Source organism: Bombus vosnesenskii, unplaced genomic scaffold, assembly GCF_011952255.1.
Source record: "Bombus vosnesenskii isolate JDL3184/JDL3185 unplaced genomic scaffold, Bvos_JDL3184-5_v1.1 scf7180000013265, whole genome shotgun sequence".
NCBI lineage: Eukaryota > Metazoa > Arthropoda > Insecta > Hymenoptera > Apidae > Bombus > Bombus vosnesenskii.
Window position 1 is genome coordinate 770149 of NW_022882925.1, and position 21740 is coordinate 791888.

Consider the following 21740-nt stretch of genomic DNA (forward strand, 5'->3'; position numbering starts at 1 on the left):
TTCTCAAGATAAAATATCACTCTAACAGCATGTAGCATAACGAAGAATAATATCCTTGTTGTCTTAAACTGCGTTTATAATCGGTGCTCGTTAATCGCAAACACGCACCGTTGACGATCCACGCGCCACACGCTAACAGAACCAATTTTGAGAATTTGCGATGAGAACTTGTGATGAGGAAACGCGATGTAACAGAAATAGCTCGACGACGAAACGAAAGAAAACGATTGGAAGGAAGAAACTAGAGAGATTATTTTCTTTGCAATTAAAATTTACGCCGTCACGTATTGTTTCTTGTAATTATCACAGCATGTTTGGCAACGCCATAAAAACAATCCACGTTTCTCGTGGCTAATAATTAGCCATGGAACCGGTTCTATTCTTCGAATCGAGTATTATAATCGATCTACCGGCAATCATCCTCGGCCGATTAATTAAAGCTTTACAAATCGACGCTCGTTCGATGGTTATGGAAACTCGTGATTGCCTTCTTTAAGGAATTCGTTCGTTCCTGCTGCTCTTTGCCAGTTAATTCCGTTCCTATCCTCCAGTTTTTACACTTCAATCTTCTTTCCATTCTTCGATCTTATTTTCATATATCGATCTTATCTTTGTTTTAATAAATAGAAAGATTGTTCACGTTTCAACCGTTTGAGTGGCAGTGGTCTTAATATTTGTTATTTTTATGAAACACGCCTATGTTATTATACAGGGTGGTTGGTAACTGGTAGTACAAGCGAAAAGGGGTGATTCTACGCGAAAAAAGAAGTCGAAAATATAAAATAAAAATTTGTCGTTCGAGGCTTTGTTTTCGAGAAAATCGACTTTGAATGTTGACTCGGTACGCGTGCGGTACGTTATAACGGATCTCACTGTAGATCGTTGTCTCCATGGAAAAATTAAAAAAAAAAAAAATTTTTATTCTATATTTTCGACTTCTTTTTTCGTGTAAAATCACCCCCTTTCCGCTCGTACCACCAGTTACCAACCACCCTGTATATGCGTACTGTTAATTTGTAAATATGTCAAATTTTCTTCAATCAAAATTATTGAGAAGATAACAATGAAATACAAAATATCGTCAGTCGTTCGTAGCATTGAAATGTACTGGGACTTTTCAGCACAAAATCCAAACAGCACGGTAGAGCTGCTTGCGACTCAAACGCAAAAAATATTGCGTTGGCAACTAAGTGATTGCGGATTTTGTCGATACCACCTAACGAAAAAGTGCGCAATCACTTAGTTGCCAATCCAATAACATTTCCAGATTAAAACAGCTTGCTAAATTATCCATCCGAGTGTCGTAATTATATACCAGCAGCGATATTTCTGAAAAATGAAGAAGAATGAAGAACGCGTATTCGCTGGAACCACGCAATTTATCAAAATCCCTAGCGTCTGGAACCGTAAAGCTGAAGGCAATGGTTGGTCGAGCCTCGCTCACGAGCAAAAGGGGCTACTCTCGTTTCTGTGTATCGTTCTTTCGTTTTACAAGCGAGATAAGAACGAAAAGGGAAATTATATTACTAAATTGGCGCATATCGAACGTTTCTTCGAAATTGAAAACGATTTGCCCGAATCTTCCATTAAATTTTATCCTATCCGCGACCATTATCGGCCATATTCGGGAAGAAAAGGTAATTTGTTGTAATAAGCGTGTATGGAATATTAATAAGACGTATAATAGAAATATTAGCAGCTCGTTATCAGGCTGTTATCGTTATGGTAGCGATATTGGCGTGTATTTTTAGTTTAATTTACGGGAAATTGCATGAAAAATGTTACATCCGAGAAAAATGGCACGGAAACTGTAGCGTGCGTATAAATGGGAATACTTGATTTTCACGAATCGCGTAAAACACGTGCCGTTTATCAGATCTGGGGGTCATTCGAATAAAATATTTGAAGAATGAATTGGTAAAAATGGTACGTCGTCTTATTTGACTGGATGGTACTTTGAGATAATTACGCGCTTGTTTATTCCAACAAGCAAATTTTCGCCAAATTAAATATTAAAGCATAAAAATATCTTTCCTCTATAATAACTTTCAAATTTTCCTTTCATTGAATTTTCTACTGGGCTGCGCGAAAAATGTCTTTCTTTCGCAAGCGTGGGCCTTTACAACAATGCACCTTCGTACAAACGTGAAACCAAGTCTGTGAAATGATTATCACAACAGAACAAAATGGATCGTACGTAATTCGACAAAATAATGTAAAACAAAAAACATTGTGCGTCCATAATTTCCTCATAAAACGAAAGAAACTTTTCCAACGATTTAATACATTGAGTTCAATTTAATATATGCGCTATTTCCATTTATATCCTCGTCATTTTGTATCGGTTATGATCGCAATTTTCAGTTTAGCGATTTTGATCGCCTTAGATGTTGAGGCGATTCTAAGCCCATAAATAAAAGAAAATATTCGTTACAATATAATAAGATTCGAGATAACCACTCAAGGCTTTAGAAACATTTTACCGGCGATTATACTGACAATTTCTCTTCGAATCTTCTCTTTTCGCACGCTAACCCAAGCACACGAAATTGCCTAAGGTGCAGGTATCCGGACGACATTGGCCTAAAGGCAACTACCAGGAACAGCGTTGCTCTAGCGTTTACATGAAAATGGACGCACATGAAACAACGTAAAAATACAGCGACGAGCAATTACCTAGCGTTAATTTTTCTACCATACAATTTTCTCGCTATGCCAACCATCCGTGTCGTGTTCTTAGCTGTCCCGTGAAATCGATGATTATCGGTAGCGCGTTGACGATTAGAGGAACTTTGCAATTAGCTTACGAGGATTTGATGGGTGGTCTTGGGATTCCTCACTCGAGCTGTAATTCTCGCGATTCTTTCGATAACTTTATTTTCCAAATGCGTTTCCGCAAATTTCGTTTTACGCTACACGCTTAATGACTTCTGATGAAATTCTAATTCTACTTCCGTTTGATACGTTCGCTGTTATCGACGCGCGTGCCGCGTCCATTCAATTATTCACGATCACGCGTTGATAACATTTTCAAAATTTAAATCCACTATTTAATCCACTACTTTTGTCCCTTATCTGGCACAACTGTTGTATTTTCAATCTAAACAAAATAAGTCGGGCAAATTAAAGCACACAGCATGTTAGACAGTTCGTCGAAACAAATATTATTATTTAGAGAAAAGTTAATAATCGATCGACCAGTGAATACGTACGTTCAATGATAATCAACCTGGTCGTTTCTTCGATTGAAATACAAAAAAAAGGAAGAAACAGATCTCTGCACGCTATGTTGTCTGCAATCTCGGGAAAAATACCGTATCAGTAGCCACAAAGACGTGTCTTTGTCAAACGAGAATTTGTTATTATTATAAGACTAACACTTTGACTACAGCGTTAGTCTTTGGTGACCATGAACTTCTTACAGTTGTAAAAATCGTATGAAAATTGACAGTTAGGGTATTTTCAATATGACCGATAAATAGAAGACACTTTGAAATAAAAAGTACCTCATTGAACGATTAAACATTTTTATTAGAACATCGATAAAAAAAAATGAGAACAAATCTTGCATCCAACGGTGCACTGTGTGGAACTCGATAAAGCGGCTCCTGAGATAAAAACTGACGTCGAGTCGCACTCGACATAGAAGTGCAAAGGTTAATATACAATTTTCGCGTTGACGAAATCTTACTTTCGAAATTCTTCGATATCTTTCAGCTACTTGGTTGTGTAATAAACGAAAACTATGTACAGAATGTGACGCAAGTTTCTCGTCCATTGATCAGCTTAAATACCTCGGAAATATCCATCGACGTTAGAACCATGTGATAATTTTCACAGAAGGAACAGACGATGATTTCCACTATACTATATGTTATAGAAAAATTCGATAATTGTAAACGTTTGAAAAATAAAACTAAAATTTATTTGTGTTAATACAAATATCCGTACGTTAACACTTTAACTGTCACGTTGGACGTTGGAGCGCTTGAACTTCTTACAACTGTAAAAATTCTATGAAAATTGACAGTTAGGGCATTTTGAATATAACCGATAAATAGAAGACACTTTGAAGTAAAAAGTACCCCATTGAACGATTAAACATTTTTATTAGAACATCGATAAAGAAAAATGAGAACGAGTCTTGCATTTAACGGCGCACTGTGTCTGCGTCCATATCTTTGAGGGCTAATCTACGAATATTATTATAAACACAGCTTGGAAAATAATCGTAGATGCTGCTTTATAATCGTATAATCGAAGTTAGAAGTGTGCACATACCTTGCTATTATATAGAGAACGAGCAAATACCGTTTACCAATATCTTCTACGCGTTTCAACGATATATTCTGCACGTTTTGCATACGACGAAATAACCAATGCTAATGGTTTGTTGAAATCAACGAAGCCTCGTTATAATACGTCGCTATCGACTGTTACCAAGGCGCCACGGTGGTCACCCGTGACCACCAATAAGATAAACGGTCGATCGAGGAAGAATGTCGTCTTACATCGTCAATTTATTATTATTTTGCCATTATATGCTTCGAATAATAAAAATACCGCCGTGGCGTTCTCAGCGAAACACGTGATTTCCGCGTGACAGTCAAAGCGTTTTAAACTGATACTCATAATAAAGCACATGGATACGCGTATTTATTGGCCGATGAAGTTATCGACTTAAAGTTTTCCATCGATCGATACTCTCTTGCATCATCGATCGTTTAGAAAAGTCCTGGTAATTGCAAATTATCGGTGATCTAATTGCACGTCTCGTCGTGACATCGAGGATTTGCACCCTGTCGAACAAGCTGCGGATCCTTTTTGCTCGATATTCCGTGTCTGCTGTACGCGTTTACGATGGAAAAAGAAGAAACAACGGGGTATTACAGGCGAAAGCCTGTCTTATTCGCAAAAGATCCACTATGCTGGCGATCGATGGAGAAATTGATCGCTGGCACGATCGATCGTAAGGGTAAAATCAATTCGTGCCGATGAAATGGATAAAGAGCAAATAAAATGTCACTTAAGGCGAGAAAGATGGAAGGTGGAATCATGGCCATCGTTGAAAATGCACGGTCATCCGTGCCGCATTAATTTGCGGCTACGTTAGCGCTAAAAAGTATCTGGCTACGTGGTTAATGCAGATAGCGCACGGCATCTTGGAAACGTCCGGTTTATGTTCGTTTTACGTTCGTTTTAAGTGTGAACGTTTTATGACTTGATCTGACTGTTTTTATAAATCCTGCTACAGGATACCTGGATCACGTTGTAGTCTCGTTATAAGCGATTTAAATAATTATTTTTATAATACGATTACTCGCCACGATAACGCGAATTACGCGAATATTATCGGCATAGTTCGACGGACTTGTCGTATGACAGCAAACTGAACGTCGAATATACGAATTCTCGAGATTGTTTCTTCTTGGCCTTTAGGTTCTTCCTTTCTTCCTCGGATCTCGACTTTTTCCTCGGACGGAGAACGTTTTATTTTCTTCTTGAATTCCTCACGCTGTTTCTTCTTTCTAGATTCTCCAACGTGCTTCTTGAAATTCTTCTTTTCTCCAAATTTCTCTCTCTCCTGACTCTTGAGATTTTCTGTGTGAAAATTCAACACAACGAAAGGCAAAATTATCTCTTCCATTTTGATCCAAGTTGTCTGTTTTTTTTTTATTTTTTTTTTAAGCACAACAATAAATTTTATGTAACATCGACTTGTATAAAAATTGTTAAACCATCCGAAATGCGATGGCAGCTGCACAAATGCTCTTGTCATTCGACAAGAGGATCTTCTCGAGAGAAGGAGTGATGGTTGTTCGTATGATAAAGAGAAAGGAACGAAGTGAATCTGCGATGCGGTACAAAGTAACCTGATTCAATGTAAGAAAGAGTCGTTGCACTTACTTCCCGGATATGATACACGCTATGCTCTACGATCTATGGATGCAGAACCGCATGAAAGATCGATAGAGAAAATGAAATATCATAACGAAGGATGAAGAAAATTATTATTGATCGTGCTGTGCAACCAGTTGCTCCGGTTTCTTTTATCCTCTTCGTTATTCGTACGATAAAGAGGAAGAAAAGAAATCAATGTTCGATGGGATGCAAAACTAACTCGATTAAACGTAAGAAAGAATCATCGCAGATCACATAGATTTACTTCTCAAACGAAACTTGTAATAATTTTTAATACACCAACATTATCGCGATTAAACAATAAACAATAATAATCCATCATTTTACACTCGATTTTCCGCACGGACCGCGCAAGATATGATATTTATAATAATCAAATGGCGAATACATTTGTCCCAGATAAAATTCTTAACTATTTTTCCAAAAGGGTAAAATAAATAAATATTTCTCTAAAATAATTTACAAAATAAAATTATTCTATGCAGTTGAAGAAATACTTGCAACTAAACGAGTTAATTAATTTTTGATTCAACATACATGTAACGCTAGCGACCACCCACCGATCGAGCTATTAAATTTAGCATTAATTAACCATTGCAACAAGTACCCGCGTTAAGATATTAATTGGGGGAATTAATCTCTTGGAGTAATCGTACCACGATCGTCTTTCGAAACGGCTACCGGATGCATATTCATGTCAACCGAGATATTGCGCCAGCCAGATCGCAAAAAACACACCACGAATATTCGGATCAGTCTCGGGTGCGCTCCCATTGACGTCGCAACCTTGATCTCCCCTCGATCTCGATCGAAAGGGCAAACCGATTGTTCTCGCTGGATCTCTCGTCCAGTGACGAGTACGTGCGCGCACCGTGCACCTGCTGTGCATTTTTCGATAGGATACTGTTGTTACATCTAAGGAAGGTCGTCTTAGGAAATTAGATCTCGTTTAACGTACAGGTTTTCCAATTTTTCAACTCGTTTCGATCGTCCAATATCGATATTCCCAAGCTTTCAAACTCTTTTCAATCTTCTAACGTGCGTATCTTCGAACTTTGTTATTTCCAAGCTTCCCTCGATCTTTCGACGTCCGTATTTTCTAATATCCATATTTCCGTTAAATTTAGTACTGAAATCTGAATATAAAATATTACGTACGAAATATTCAGGCGGAGGAGATACTTTTGCGGCAGAGTGTACGTGATAATTTATGCGAATTTATGCGCGTGTTTTTCGTGTCTCACGCCGATAATCGACGGCTCTGTGTCCAAGCGAAGTACGTATGCGAGATTTCTTTGATTTTCGATGTTAATATTTGATGAAAGAATCACAACTTCTTATTTTCTGATTAAATGTTTTCAATTATGACGACGTCGCGATGAAAACCAGGTTTTATGGATGTCGCAGTGTTATTATTTGTAGCGTTTGTTTCGTAGCGCCTGTGTAACGTACGCTATTAACAAAACTATGAAAACAGACAAAATGATGAAAATCGAATCAACTACAAATTTCCAACATCTCGTTTCTCCGTATCTCGAAAATAAACGTCCAATCTGCAAGTAGCCAACGCGACGAATATCTACGGTGCACAAAAGATTCGGAACAGAGATAGAAAAACGCATAAAACGTGCGATTTAAAAAATATTGCAAATAAAATTCTACATTTCTTGTTATTTCTTTCGTTCACCTAGCTCTATGTAGATTCTTGCATTATCCGACTGATCAATTTCTCAATTTTCGTCGATATAAGAATTTACACGAAGTTAGGCGAACGAGAGGAATGGCAAACGAAAGTAAAATTTGAAATTGAATTTCGAACCGGCCATTTGCCGGGTCTGGCGAGGTCAGTGTTAAGCTGCTACAACGCTACTCGACAAGAATTGGAAAACAAGACGACGAACGAGTGATCTAACTTGCAAACGATTCGATTTTCATGCGCATACGACGTTCGCCAATCCTCTGGCGATTTTTCGCCAAACTATTAGGTTGTCCGGAAAGTGTCTTTCTCTTACAGACACGTCATTTACAACGATTCATCTTCATACAAAAACGAAACCTAATCTATCGAACGTTGCGATCTTCATCTTGATAGAACAAAATGGACCGTACGCGATTCGATGAAATAATATAAAACAGAAAATGTACGTCCATTATTTCCTTATAAAACGAAAGAAACTTTCCGGACGACCTAATGTACCAAGCTTTCGTGATATCATCGAACAACGATCGTTTCGATTTTTGCCGAGCGCATGCCGCGGTGTGCGGTGGCGCAAAAACGGCACCGCGCGGCGGCGGTCGCGTCTACCGCGCGGTGCACGCGCGATGACGGTGTCATTGGCGATTAACGTGCGCGCCGCCAGAGAAGAAGCGCGCGGCGTGCCGTAGTGCGTGCGGCTGTGCGTGTGCCGTGGTCGCGCGCGACCTCTGCACACTGCGCTATCTCTGCACAGCTCGATCATCGACACGATCGAATCGCTGCGGCGTGTACACGCGGCAGCAAATCGGCACCGAACCACGCTGCTGCCGACCCGCGTCAGATCCTCCTTGAAGAGGGGGCTACGCGATGACGTCACGTCCGGCGCGAGGGCAACGAGTGTGGGAACCGGCGGCAGGTGCGCTCGAGAGTCAGTCAGAGAGTGTGGAGGGCCTGGTTCGCCGCGGGTTCGAGGGGAAGAGGGAACGAAATGGCCGGGGAAGACACGGCAGAGGAACGAACCTAACCGGCCCGATCAAGGAGGGAAAGAAGCCGAGCCAACCGGCCAAACAGAGCAGGGAAATGAATGGCCAAAGAAATGGAAAAATTGGAGGCGAGCAACAGCGGCCTCTAACCGCGGACGCGACGCCAGCCAGCAGCAGCCTGATAAAAAGGGACCGAATGGAATGGTGCTAAAAATCATCGGTATCCCTGCTGGCCACAGGAAGCGAGATAGCCGTGGATAGAGGAAAGGGGAAAACCTGTGGGAAACGGATGTGCCTCGCGAACGAGAAAATATGCGGAGATTAGAAGAAGCAGAGTGGAGTTGGCGAGGGGCAACCTGGACAAAGATAAATAGTCTGTGAGTGATAAGTGGGTGGATGAGGTACATAAAGGAAGATTGGGCAACCTCGTGGATGGTGTTTCAGAGAATTTTTCCAGCTTTAGGCTGATTCTAATCACTCGGGGTTGGTGTTTGTTTCGACAGATCGGGACGTAATATTTGTTTTTACTGTTTGAGAATACTCGTCGTAGATGGTCGTTCCTCTTGCATCCACTCGACTTGAAATGCACGCTGTATTTCGATAGATATTGTTAAAACGTAGTCTTTAAAATGTTTGCTTTCAATATTCTATGTATGTATGTATTTAAAGTTGCGTTAGTCGGCCAGGTTTTTGGATTTACCGTGTCTTTCTTCTTGGGAATAAATTTGAAAGCTTGGTAGTAAGACAGCTGTTAAATTTCTTTCAGAAGGTACGTTTTTCAAATTGTGTTTTCTCAGCTGCGCTAATAAATACAAGTCGGCGAATTGAAAAAAAATCCAATGATTCATTGGCTACGTATGATTTGCATATAAATCAGCACGTGTGCCTGCACTGAACATATTCAGAGCAATCTTGCGTGCAATCTCCTTCGTGCGCATAGTATAACATTACGTCGTTCCAAAAAATCTACATTTCCCTCTCCCCTTCTTTGATGCAACTGCAACAACACACCTCTATGTCTATGAATATTAATAACAGTAGATTAATAATAGTAGTAAATAATAGTTTCTTGATAGACGAGAAGACCGATAGTTAATTTAATTTCCATTTCTATACAGTGTCAAGATTCTACTTCAGAAAAATAAATTATTTACTTCCCTGAATATATTCGTCCTAGAAAGAACGTAAATAGTAATAAATTCCAAATTGAATTGCAGAAAACAAATTACATTGATATAAGAAGAAGATAATATGAAAATCATTTTGTCATTCATCCTGAAGATCCACAATCTGTCATTGTAAACAAATAATCGTCGCATTTAACGACCTACCAATATCAATGGACCGATATAACGTCGTTAAAATTTTCTGTTATTAAAAACCTTCTTCTTCAAACTTTAAGAGAAAATTCGCTCTCGAAACGATCAACACGTAAAATAATAAAGCGCGTAATATGAAAATTAAAGCTCGGAGCACGTACTCTGAACAGTGAGGATACAGTGCACTTTACGATGTACCGATGTTAATGGGTCAATCTAAAGTTACTAAAATTTGCTAAAGAAGAGATTGGCTGCTGGAAAGTACGAAGAAATAGAATAAGAAGAATCACGGCAGCAACAGCGCAGTCGCTTATTCCGAACACAGAGAATTAATGTGGTTTAACTACAATGTGCGACTGTATTACAAAGCCGGTAGTCGGATAAAATGAGTTCGATGAAAAGAGGGTTATTAATGCATTGATCACCAGGTGCATGGTAAGCGACGAAGCGAAGTCGAAACGACTTTACCATAAGTGATACATCACGAAATGATGTTGCTGCTCTTTGTGTACCGTGATGCATCATTCACGAGCAAAACGCGTGATGAAGTAGGCTCGGTAAGGTAAACTGGTTGCACGTTCTACATGGCTGTGTATTCGCTTGTGTGGTCTGGAATACTTGAATATGAGTTCACGGTGAATGACGGTAGGAAACGAAAGAAATTAAACGAGATCCTTGAGGCTTTCGCGAGTTTCTTGCGAGTCGGTACAGATCGAGAAGGACGTTGACTTAACGCGTAGGCTTGTCAAACGATACGTAAGATCGAAGAGAGCTAAGAGATACACGATGCTTGTTACTTGGTAGCCAACTTCGTAATTTCATCGCATAAATCTCGAATTTCATAAAAGTTCAGCATTGCGTTTCGAGAGAAGAAAAGAGAAACGATAACGATATCTGGAGAACATCGCGTTAACGATTATGATATCCGCCATACGTAGTGTACGTTTTTATACATTTTATGGAGTCAAATTAAAAATAGTCCTCGGTATATATTGTTTATATCACGTAGATATTATTTATCGCGCTTTATCTCCTATCCTTATCAGACGTGATAAGATATTTGGCGAATAAATTATTTGGCAACAGTGTTATTTCTTCCATATGTTTTTTCTACTCCAGTTCGACTACTATTTCGACAGGAAACTAGGATATTCCTCGTATTAAAACACGCGCAAGGATGCAAGTTCGATACGAATCGCGAGCAAAGTTTCCCGCGCCTGGACGCGCGCGCGTATCACGCGTGCCACCTGTAACACGCGCGTACGAGTCGTGTGCGTGCGTGTGCACGGCGCGCGGCCTCCGCTTTTTGCTCTTTCTTCTTGTCCCTTCTGCCACGATGCTCGAAGGACGGAGGGTGAGGGGCAGTAGGACAGGGGAAATTTCATCCTACCGATACTCGTCACCCTTGATTCTCCTTTTTTCTCTCTTTTTTCGATCCTTTTTTTTCCAAGCTTCGGCCGTGTCCTTTCATATCTCCTCATTTCTCTCCCCTTCTTGGATTTTTCGCCCTTTTTGTTTCTCTTAAGAGCTGCTTTCTGCGGTGGTCGAGGTAATGGACATTTCTCTCTCCGAAGGCTCTTTCATCGATTCTCGTACCAATTGCTCTTTGGGATTTTATCCCGATCGTCGAACACGTGTTCGTATATTTTCTTCCGTTCGATCGAGATTTCTTAATATCGTTCGAGAAAACGGTTTAATTAATTTATTAAAAACACTCTCGGCTAATATGCAACGATAGCGAACCACGCTGCTGCATTTCATATTATCGTATTATATTACGGTGATAATAGAGTATTGGAGAGGAAGCAAAGGGTAATCGGATATTGCGGAGAAAAGTAAAAAAAAAAAAAAAAAAAAAAAGAAGAAAAAAGGAGAGGAAGGAAGAATATGAAATAACGAGGCGGAGGCTTAATTAAGAAATGCCGAAAATGCCCCGGTGCTTTATATTTATTGTTTTATTGCTACTCATTTCTAAAACATAACCCGCGGCTACCTGTCTAAAGAAAAGAACACCCGTTTAATTCCCTTCTTTCTCTTTTTGTGAATTATGGAGTGTAGATGGAAATGTGGATGGTGATTTTTATGGCGGTGCAGGATACGTGAGCGGTGGTTGGAATAATTACGATGCAATTTGGTTACGTATCAAGGGGCTTACGGCGGGGTTCTAATTTTTATGCCGCGGAAACAACCCGATGATGATACGGCTAACGCTAAAACCTCAAACAAGAGGCTCGCAATTATCTATTCCTTTTATTCGTTCTTTTTTTTCCTTCAAAGTTTTGAAACCGCTCGTTTCGGTGACACTATAATTTATTTCGCTATACTTCAGTGTTGTTATATATTACGTTTCGGTGCTATGTATTATGCTGCATGTTCCTTATGTAAAATATTCTTCCTTTCGCGTTACGTCAATTTTTATCTTCCTATCGACCGTCGTACTTTCCTACGAATCCTACGAATAAAGAGAATTTCACGCGCGAGAAAGGGAACTTTTATGAGACGACTTAATCGAAATTGATAAACCGTTCGATCAATCGTTCCAGAGATAATTTTCTATGGTAATTCGGATGAAATATTTCACGATAAACGTCGAATTTATAGAGAGGATTAAACAATGAGAGGAATAATTTAAAGACGAAATAACACAAAATGACAGGGTACAAGAGCAATATTAACACGCTGAGAATAAACATGCTTATAAAATACCACTTTCCCGATATAAAAATTCACGTGCAACGACAACGTATTCTCAGAGAATTACATCGCGCCAGCGAGTTTCTCGTTACGTAAATTATGGAATCACGTTAAAGAAGATAAGTTATCTGCTCTTAACGAACGCTGAAATAGCGTTTTTCAGAAACACGTGGATCTTTCTCAAAGGAAATAGAGGAAAAAGGGGGAATCAATTTAAACCGCTTAATATTGCCTACCAAAGAGAGCGTATCTCTTCCGAAACCCTTTTCTCAGGACCCAAAATAAAGAAGACATTGGAGGCGCTAATTTATGGCGACTGGGCCGACGCGCCTAACTAAAAACCTCGCTTACATCCTCATTTGAATGCGTAAATCGGCCTGTTCCACGCATTCCGGCCATCTTTTTGGCCAATTAACGAATCTGAAAATCTCCACAGCTTTCGATTACTTTTCTAGACAGCGTAACCTAGTTCCAAAATGATCTAAGCACTGACTGGCATCGACTAAGCAGCCTGTAGCGTTGCAAGGGAGGAACGCGAGACGAAGAGGAGAGAAAGGGAAAAATAGAAAGAGAGGGAAAGGAAGAAGGAGGAGATGAGAAGAATGGAACGAGGAAGGGGTGAAAAAATGGGAATGCAATGTGGCTCATTAACGCTCGTAAAGGCGTTCGTGATGGCGCCGATCGCCAACAACGGCACACTTGCGCCCTCAGGCCTGTAATCACGGAACTTATAATAATCTAGTATCCTCGTTCCTGCTGGCCGACTGTAACGACTCGAAATTACAAGCGATATCAATTTTATAGTTATAACACGAGCCGTAATCAGACCTGGTGCTGTCCCAAACGTCCGACTCGTCGTTCACGGAATGATCGCGACTCTTGCCAAGGTCGCATCATTGGTGAAATTCAGCATCGTTCTCCTTTGGCAAAGTAGAATCGTCGTTTTCTAGTCAGACTAGTTCTTCTGTACACTTCGGCTCAGATACGTCGGTTTATCTGTTATTTCCGATTGTTGAGGCGATCAGACGTAGTTAACAGAGGAACGCACGGATAAATCGTAAAGTAGAAAATATATGTCGGAGTCAGGTTGGCATTTTGGCATTTACCGTGGCGGATGTAGTTAATATTTATCGCTACAAACGTGGACACTACAAGAGGCTATGAGTAATGGCCATAGGATGGTCGAGATGATGGTGACAACGAATTCAGGTTCGATAACGAATCCACGGTCCACGGGATGACGTTACCAACGTAATACACGATTCGGATAACTCAATTAGCAATTCGTCCAACGACTAACTAACTAGCTAACTGACTCGTAATACAAATGAAACTGCAGTTATATATTCCTGTCCCCACTTCTCGGGTCAATCTTTGTTTTTAAGGAGAGCCATATAATCATTCCATACCGCTGTCAGGTACACGTCCCTTCCGTGACCGTGGCTATGTCACTTCGAGCCCGAATCCATCGTCATAAAGTCAGATTGGAACATTAAAGCTATTTCTTATTTTTATTACTTAAGTGTAGCTATAGTAAAAGTCTGGACTAGGGTATTGGGGGTTTTCCCAACCCGGGGATTTTCATCTCCGACATATATTTTAATACAGAAGTGTAAGCACAAGTAGGGATATAATTTGAACTGGTTCCGATTCGCACGCTAACAGCGTTACCCTATAACTGAAAACCCCGAAGCCATCGTCGCCTGTCTACCGTCTATTGTCTGCCTTCGTCTATCGTCTAACGCTGTCGATGGCTTCAGTGCTTGAGAAAACTAAAAAGATGTAGAGTTTTCTTAGAAGTGGTGACCACTTCAACACTGATGGAACTATTGGGTTGGCAACTAAGTGATTGCGGATTTTGTCATTAGATGGTACTGACAAAGCCCGCAATCACTCAGATGCCAATGACGAATTTTAATTACACTTTATGCGAAGGCCACAGGAAAACTATATGACGCGTCGTGTGTTGCTGATTTCCTTACTTTATGCCACTTTGGCGGCTGACAACATGTCCGTATAACACACGTAGCAATGACGATAATAACAAACAGTGATAAGTAGCATTATTTTGGAAGAATAATAACTCGTGTTGCGACTGTGAACCATGGACACCAAATAGTATTTGGAGGAAGAGTCAACGAGCAAATACTTCGTAAATTATATCGATATTTAAAAAGTATCTATTGGGCAGTAGAACTCTGACTGTCTGGTCGAAGCGTTTACGATTCCTTGGTGAAACAGGCAATCCATTTATCGGTTTTGTGTAAGAGGAGAATTGGATAACAGCGGAATGAATAGTTAAATGGAGAATTGTTGTAAGTATTTATTGGCTTAGGACACCTGCTGATGACGTAGAAAAACATGATAAGTGACCGAGATATTCGATAAGCTGATTAATTGGACTAGAATTCCGTACTCTTGCAAGGATAATGATTCAGGTATAAGAAGAGAGATAGTTTCGAAACTATTTGGAGAAAGATTAGATAGAAAATCTTCGACGCTAGTAAAAATTTCAATTTGACTATTCAAATTATTTAATCGTAGAAAAGGAATGTAATTGGAAACGAGTAGGATTTAGCCTTTTAATTTACCAATTTACGATACTGTGAAAATATTAACAATTTATTTATTGTAAAAAGTCGATGATTGATACGAATGACCGTAACTGGAGAACAGAATATTAGATCGACTAGCGAAGTTAACTGAAACGGCAATCCTTTGTTTCAAATCCGACGTACATCGCTGCGTTAAGATCGCAGATTTTACGCGAGGGTCTCTCATACTCGAAATTAATTTTTCTCAAAATTTGAGATTAGCCTTTCGAAGCCAATTTCGAGCTTTACCCAACGACTACCTCAAAAGAAATTTTCTAATTAAAAGAAGAGAAGATGCGAGTTAGCCTGTTCGTTCCTCGACAATAAATTTCCATCAATCTACGAAAGACAAGACAGAACCAGGACGAGAAACCCTGAAGAAATGCAGCAGACAGCTATCGAAGGGACATCTCCTCGAAGACCGGCGAATAACACGAACATCATCGTGCATCGATAATTGAACGCGGCTATACTTGCAGAAGACCGTGCGTCAGTTAGCGATGAGGTCTGCGCAAACTGCCTCCAATTATGTCCTTTACTGTCGATACGTGGCCAACATAAATTCCTTGCCGGCCCTAAAAAGGAGAGGACGAACCGAGCAATCACTGCCTCGTCGCTTCGAAACGGCCCACTTCCCCGAAGCTAATTGTTCCTTGAAATATATCGTTTAATTTGTATTTATTATAAGGCTCCCGTGGTGCAGGGTTGGCTGGCGAGCAAATAGCAAGGAAGATACACTGTCGAAGGAATACGAGAATATAAGAGACGCGATAATTAATATAAATAGCGATGGGCGCAAGCAACTGGTAATAGCGCAAGCAGCGAACTTGAACGTTGGATTCGAGAAGTCTGCGTTATTTGGAAAGAAAGAATCGGTTACTTTCAAGAAGATTCGAACTTCAACGCAACAGACTCGGGCCCTGTACGAATACTTTGAGAAATGAAATCGCTCAGTTGCCAATCCAATAGTTTAGCGTCGACGTGCCCGTAAGCAGATTTCCGAAAGTTGCGAGTGCTCGTTCCGAGGTTGGAAAACAGCTTGTGAAGATCGCGAATACTTCGTCAAGATACGATGAACGAACTTGCGGAGCTAATAAATGTAACGAATCGACAGATAGATGGATTGGCAACTAAGTGATTGTAGATTTTGTCAATGCCACCTAATGACATTGTATTGGAATCTGATGAAGCAAATCTTGGATGTCGGGCTTGATTCGGATTTGTAAGTATTTGTATCGAACTTAATCCCATCGCTACATGTAAAAAAGAGAGAGAGAGAAGGAAATGTAAGGGTAAAACGGATGGAGCGGATAATTAGAAAATGAAACTGAGCTCTGCACGAATTGAGAACTCGTTCTGGGCTCCCATTATGTTTGTTAAGCTCCTGGAAGCCGACTCGCGTGCAATTTTTTGCGCCTGCTCTTGAAAAGTCGATTAACCCGGCACGGCGGCCGACATTCAAATGAAAAAACAAATCCTGCTCGCTTACTGTCCAATGATATATATATTTTGCAGATTTTTCATCCTCCTTCTTCTGTCTCTTTTTTTCGCTGGTCTTTTAGTTTTTTTCAGAGATTAAACCTAACCCAATTCGTTTTACACTATATGTGCCGAGACGTAACTTGCGTGCAAAATCTATTTGCACATTGCACGAGTTTATCATAGTTTGACACGGTCTGTTTCTCATCAATTTATATAGCAATGATATACCAATATATAATTTCCATGTAATATTTATTTGTACATTATACAACTCTCTAATTGTATTCGCATGTTGTTTAGCTTTATCCGTGTACTCCATTACTAAAATCCTTTTTTTAACTCCTACGATTAGTAATTAACGTGCCGTATTAAAACATAATTCGATACGCAAGTGCTTAATGTAACGCAACTAGACGATTTCAAACGTCATTAGATATTCCAACATTTACATTTACTCGCGTGCGATAAATTTAAACTACCATTAATTCGAACCATTTATTCCCGAATACTAATCAGACTGGCGTGATAATTACGAACTAAATCAAATTCAACTCACGGCGTAAGATATTCGCCGCAGCGTGTGTGCTTCTCCGCGTCGCCCTAAAAATACGCTGTTTCTATTTCCATTCAAATCCCCCACCGTGCCAACAGAATCTCCTCTTGCAACACGCGACGCGTTCTGTTCTCCGAATCGGGCGTCGCGACGCCCGCGCTTTTTCGGTGGCCGCGCACGAGTAGGCGCCGGCGCCGTCGACCACAGCTGCCTTTCTGCGAGCCTGATAACGGGGGCTGCTCGCAAGCAACCGCCTGGGTGCTTCGTCTTACCGAAAGCTCTCTGAAATCGTCTCGCTTTCCTCCCTTTTTTCCTTACCGACGAAAAGGAATCGCCACCGAGAACCTCGTCGAGGAAATATCTTGACGAACGACCCTGCCACCCCCAGCAGGGGGTGGACAATCGTTCGGATGCTCGCTTTCCTGTCGAAACAACCAATACGCGTTCGTGGATGCGTGACCACGCTTCTATACACTACGGGGACGATTGCAACCTGTATCGTTCGTCCGTCCTTCTTCCACCCTCGTTTCGTGAATATGCATAGAGCTGTGGTGGTTCGTTGTTCCTTTGTGTCGACCGTGGCTTTCGTTACGTTTTGTTATTGGCAGCCAGGACCGATATAACTGCCACGTGTTCTCCTGATAGGGCGGCGTGACACGCCCAGATCGACACCCTGTTTTCGATACTGTGAATGATATCGCTGGTTGGGGAATAAAACCATCGATGGCGATTATTCACTAACAATCTACAATTTAGTATATTCTGTGTTCTGCATTTATGTTTCAGACGACTAATTTTATATTAAATGTCGTAAGAAACGCGACTGTTAATTTGGAATAATTTTAAAGCAATGCTTGTACGATAATTACATTGTAAAAGTAGGAATGATAAATCCGTGGGAAATTTCTTTTAAGGAATTTCATTTTCTAGGTGCGTGTATATCGTTCGCGGGAAGTGGTTATTCTCCCTTAGATTCTGATTTCCCGAATTTCCTTTATGAGCTGTGCGTGGGAAATTTCCAGAGTAGTTTTCCTGCGTTTGATTTAAAAAATGGAATTAAAATAGAATTAAATGGAAAATAGGATACGTGGCATGGGATAGAGGGCGAGGAATATAAAGAAGGAATCTAGTCGTATATGTTAGGTAATGTAGAATGTGGAATGCCAGTATTGGATTGTGTGTGTTAAATATAGAGAATACAAGATTTGGGAAATTAAACAAGGAACACTAATGTAAAATATCATGGCAGAAATTCATGAAGATTATTGAGTAAAATAATGATCAGCTAAAGTGAAAACAATTTGCGCCTGCATTATATAGTAACCTTCATATAAGATATTTTTTACTACACTGATAGCAATCATTTACTCATTGTGTAATTACCTACTTGCGTAATTATGCTTTTCCGTGCTACTTGCTTTTTAAACTTCCTTTCATCTACCTGACCTACATCACAGACGCGTTGAGTGATTATATTGAGGAGCTTCGATTAATTGTAATTATTTGCCTCATAAATAAAAGAAATGTGATTTATGGAAGGTTAGCTGCTATTACGAGGATCTGAACGTCCTTAAACGTTATAAATATAACGTTACAAACGTTATCACGTTATTTCGAGCTGTACACGGCGTTAAGTGTCTCAAAATTAATAATTTTCAATTTTCTTCAACCTGATAATTGTAACTTATGGATCGATATTCTTAATTCTTCTTGGACTACCTTAAAACCATAACATTTTGACAATTAACGTATTTGTATTGTTTCCATCTCAACGTAGCAATTAAGAAAAATTGTGATTATTAGGTGAGTTTCGGATGAAAATTGATTTGAAAACGTTAGCGTTGTTTCGATTATCTTTCGATTATCTATGTAATTTCTTGCTGAAGTTTATAACGCAACAGATAATTGACGTAAAACGATGATAAATGACGTGAAAGACTCATAAGTTTTTAATAAACATATGTAAAGTACGTAGTTGTTAATTTGATGTATCTAATTGAGATTAATAGCATAGTTATTTAAAATATAATAATTATAGTAAACCTAGTAATATATATTTTTATTAAACACATAAATACGATGTTTAATTCTAATATCGCACTAGATATACATTGCCTATAAATTTAGATAAACTACTGTAATAAATAATTAAAAATAAATTAGTTACGTTATACGCATACGCGAGCGATAGAAGAAGTCGACCGAGGTACCGTGTCTGTCCATGACGTTCTTGTACTACTTCCCTCTTTATCCTTTGTTCCGACAGAAAGGCAGGAACTCATAAGGCTTCTTTGAACGATAAAGCAATTTTCCTGCTGTCTACTTTCTAAGCATTCCCTTTATATGTTTCATACGATCCTGGTAAAAAATTCTTACGTGCGACGCCAATGGCAAAAATGTTGGCTTCGATTGGAAATGCTGCGCAAGTCCGCTACAATTTATCTGCCAATGATGTTACTTCGACAAAGGAAGCGCATTAAAAATTGATCGTTGTTCGTACAGAATGTTCGTGAATATATTTGTTAGAATATTTTTATCGATTAATTTCATCGAAAATCTAGTTGTGCTTCGAAGTAAACCGTTATATAAAATAGTACTGACAAATATACAACGAGCGAGAGAAAATTCTTGAAAAATAATCGATACACGAACATACGATCTGTGTTGGCAGATTTTAATTTGAGATATGCGTAAGAAATGAGAAAATATGATACGATATATCATACCTAACAGCGGTTTAATTAACACCGCACGAATCGAAAATTCATCGACCAACACCCAAAATAAGCAGAAAATCGCAAAATAAAATCTTCAAAATGAAAAATCCTAAGAACCAAGGAGGCTGTCGAAATACGTGAAAACGTTTGCAAAATAAAATCGTTGAAATGAAAAATCCAAAGAACCGAGGAAAGAACAGAAGCTAAGGGGCTCAAATATTCTCGTGCACGTTCCTGAAGAAGGGTTGCAGCGTCGGGATGCCGACATCACATGATGGGCGCCTGGTGCGGCGCCAGCTCGTCTCTCGACCTGCGTGATCGTGGTCGCACAGGTGTGCTCGCACCCTTCGCCCCGAACAACGCGATATCCTAAGCTGAAAGACGTTACGTCGGTCAGTAGACGATCGAAACATCATGTCGACGTTTGCAAAGGGTCGACGTGTCGATGATCCCGATGAGAGCTGCCCACCTGTCGCTCACCGCTTGTCGCGGCTCGGTCACAACGAGTTTCGCGAACCGGCTAACAGAAACGCGACGAAGCTCGAGGACTCGGCGCCGCGACGCTGGCCGACGCCGACGTAGTGGACGACGTCTTGTGGCGCCAGTCCTCGGGCATCGCGACGCTATGCCAGGAGACCAGACTCCGATGCGAGTTAGTTGGCTCTTCTCCAATGCGTCTGGGTTTAGGTGGAGGACTTGCCGAAGTGACACTGATTATTAATCATTGACTTACAGCTTTGAAGATGAAACTAAGCTCTCCGGTTATGATGTGATTATTAATATCTGTGATTTGTAACTATAGTTCGTATAGATATGTAGCTATAATTAAAGACGATGTTAAATCGAGGTCGGTGAAGTGAGATTGATTATTAATCATCGACTTAGGGCTTTGGATATGAAGCTAAGTTCTTTGGTTATGATATTATTAATAGTCGGATTATTGATCTGCGATTTGTAATTATAGGTCGTATAGATACGTAGTTATAATTAAAGACGATCGTAATTCGAGATTGCTGAAGTGAAATTGATTATTAATCACTGACTTACGGATCTGCAGGTGAAACTACCCTCTTTGGTTATGACGTTATTAATAGTAGGATTATTGATTTGTGATTTGTAATTATAGGTCGTATAGATATGTAGTTATAATTAAAGACGATCGTAAATCGAGGTTGGTGAAGTGAGATTCTTTATTAATCATCGACTCACGGCTTTGGATATGAAGCTAAGTTCTTTGGTTGTGATATTATTTAATAGCTGGATTATAGATCTGTGATTTTTCATTATTGTTCGTACAGATATGTGATTATAATTAAAGATGACCGTGAATTGATATTGGTAATTAATCCATAAATTATAATGTAGGATATGTAACTGATCTCTTCAGATGTGTAATTAAAACAGTTGAATGTGTAATTAAAGAGTTTCTTATACAGATAACTATAATTAAAAGTGACGGTGAACTAAGATTAAATGTACGCTGGCGAGTTACGATTTACTTTTGAAATCAACTTTATTAATAGAACTTTCCATGTATAACTTATAAGTAAATATACTTTGTCTAGATAATTATAATAAAGACGATGATTGGTAACGGACCCTTGAGATACAGTTTTAGATGTGATATCAACTCGTTTAGTAACGGCGATATTAATAGCAGTATACTAACAAGTAACTAAATATAGATTTTATGTACAGATAATTTTAATTAAAGTAGTATGGTAAAAATAGATAAATGCATAGACCTAATTCTTTTCTTATAAAACAGAGTAAGTGTGTT

General features: G+C 39.6%; 1 protein-coding gene and 1 long non-coding RNA gene across 4 annotated transcripts in view; one reads left to right on the forward strand and one right to left on the reverse strand.

Annotated features, from left to right (window-relative positions):
• Positions 1-21740, reverse strand: part of LOC117242000 (tubulin polyglutamylase TTLL4-like) — a 237684-nt gene that overhangs the window by 52124 nt on the left and 163820 nt on the right. The gene's annotated exons all lie outside the window — the stretch shown is intronic.
• Positions 20122-21690, forward strand: LOC117242062. The gene is made up of 2 exons (XR_004495172.1): positions 20122-21435; positions 21526-21690. It is a non-coding gene; the product is annotated as an uncharacterized LOC117242062 (long non-coding RNA).